Genomic DNA, 2,347 nt, shown 5'->3' on the forward strand with positions numbered 1-2,347 from the left:
GGCAGAACCTGGACTTCATCTCCTACCAGGAGCTTCAGGTGCATTCAGTATTTCCAGGCTTTCTTGTTCAGAGTGTTCAAGTGAAGATGTTACTGTTGCTATAATTATCTTCTGTAGTGTTTAGACATAGAAGGTGGTAAGTTTTGGTTACTGTCAAGAACTGTCAGGTTGAAAAACTTAACGATTTTTTAAAAATCATGTATTTTCTCGATAATTGAATGCGATTTAAGCACCATTGCAAAGACTGATTTCCAGAGAATCTCATCCAATGTTTACTTTAGTATATTTTTTCCATGATCATTTAGTGCCTATTAAAGTTCTTGGAGTTATTTTTTTTTTTACCACTATTTAACATATGTAAGTTCTTGAAGTTCATTTTTTTATATCCAGTGACTGCCCATTATAGATCTTGAAAGTAAATTAAGTCTGCTCTGAAATTCTCTGATGCTTTGCAGAATGACTGCAAAGGCTCAGAAGGAATTAGGCCAGCAGGGCCAATGATATATAGGGAATTGCATTTAAACTTATCCCATTTCTACTTGATATTTGCAAACTGTTCTGATAGCCAATATAATTGCATTATAAGAAAATGATACTAGAACAAAATCAAACTCAACTTGGAAAAATGCCCTGCCTCCCTGTCATTGGTGGTGGGTAGAAGGCTTGCTGACTCCTGGTCTCAAGAGTACAGGTTCTTAGGCTTGACTATGTGTCAGAACCACAGAGTGAACTTTAAAAAATCCCCCTGTCCAGACTGAACCACAGACTAATAGAATCAGCATCTCTGGAGTGGGCCTGGGCATTGGTAGCTTTTCAACTTCCCAAGTATCTCTGCGAGCAGCTAGAGTCAAGGACCACCGCCTTAGAGAAGCATCTGAACATCCCATTTGGTCTTTTCCACAAGGAGCACAGACTTTTGGGAGTGGGACTGACAAAGCCTCCAGAAAGACCTGAAGCTTATTCATTAGCCTCTCAGCTTGATTCCAGAAAGCAAAATAAAAGTTCCACGTATACCTTATCCAAAAAGCTGAGGCTGTGGATCAGGGCAGGGACACTTGATATTGTCCACTCTTCTTTCTGCTTCTCATTCTTTCATGTAATAATCATAAAAAGTGCACAGGAATTGATGAGAGAGAAGTCAGTCCTGTGGAAACCCAGACTGACAGAGTATCAGGGTATGTCTGACATGGGAGGGTGTCACGACCCAGGGTCAGCCTTGGAAACTCAGTTGGATATTATTTGTAAGTGCGTCTCAGCGTCACCTCTGGGGTCTATTGAGGGGGATGTCATTCCAGGGAAATATCCTTTGAGTTCAGCTGACCTATTGAACAGTGCTGAGGGATTTGTTGTTTTTTAAATTGTTACTCCCAATTTATAACTCTTCAGGGCTATAGAGACAGTACATGTAAATGCATAACCCATGGTTCTGGGTCAACGTTACCTAGCACAGACTGGGTTGAGTTTTCAGCTGATTGTTAATAGCCACTCATTGGCTAATATGTCTAGAATCAATGGATTTCCAGTTGTTCTATGGAATTACAGAGCACCTGTAAGTGCTCTGTGGCATCAGTGGAAAGGCAAGGTGGGTAATACTCCCAGCCATTTAAGTCCAGAAGGTTCCATGTATGGCTGTGGTGTTTCTGCTGAAAACTGAAACCAGATCATCGCTTGGTACCACCTTGTTACCTATGTGGGTACCTTTAGACTCAGTTTCCGTTCTGCCACCTACCATCTGATTGACCTTGGGTAAATGAGCCTCTGAGTCTCAGGCTCCATGTCTGTAAAATGAGGGCTTATGACAGCACCCACCTCACTGATTTTTATGAAGATCAGACAAGAAAATACATGATTTGTGCTCCCAGTGTTTGCCTCATGATAAAGCACTCAACAAACGTGTGCTACCATATTTGCTAAATTTCAAATAGCATAATTTTTCATATTTTTATGTGTATGAAATCAGGCTCCACCTCTTCGTTGATACGTGCATTTAATGTGGTAGTGGTTTCTTTGGTCTTCCAAAGGTGTTAGTGAATCCATCAAATGTGGAATGGATCAAGTCAAGTAGCTAGTATTTACTGTAAATTTCATCTCAGGTGACAAATTCTCTCTGCCACTTCTTTATCAATTTACTTTCATAATGTATCAGTGCTCAACATAGTCAACTATGAAGACATCAGAACCCATGCAAAATTAGAAAACGTTTCCAGTTTGGCAAGCATTTAGTTCCAGTGGAATCATGCATCATGGCCATCAGCTCAGTGATTCAGTTGGGCGGATTCATCATCTTTAACAATCCATAGGTTCCTTTGACACTTTTGTGTCAGGGGGCATCAGCAGGATCCATTCT

At 40.6% G+C, this 2,347-nt stretch overlaps 1 protein-coding gene across 1 annotated transcript in view; it reads left to right on the top strand.

The window, feature by feature from the left end:
- The window catches only part of TLR8 (toll-like receptor 8), a gene marked incomplete at its 3' end in the record, with an annotated part of 17,048 nt that overhangs the window by 617 nt on the left and 14,084 nt on the right, over nucleotides 1-2,347 (top strand). The gene's annotated exons all lie outside the window — the stretch shown is intronic.

Source organism: Bison bison, unplaced genomic scaffold (assembly GCF_000754665.1).
Source record: "Bison bison bison isolate TAMUID 2011002044 unplaced genomic scaffold, Bison_UMD1.0 scf7180017864518, whole genome shotgun sequence".
Lineage (NCBI taxonomy): Eukaryota > Metazoa > Chordata > Mammalia > Artiodactyla > Bovidae > Bison > Bison bison.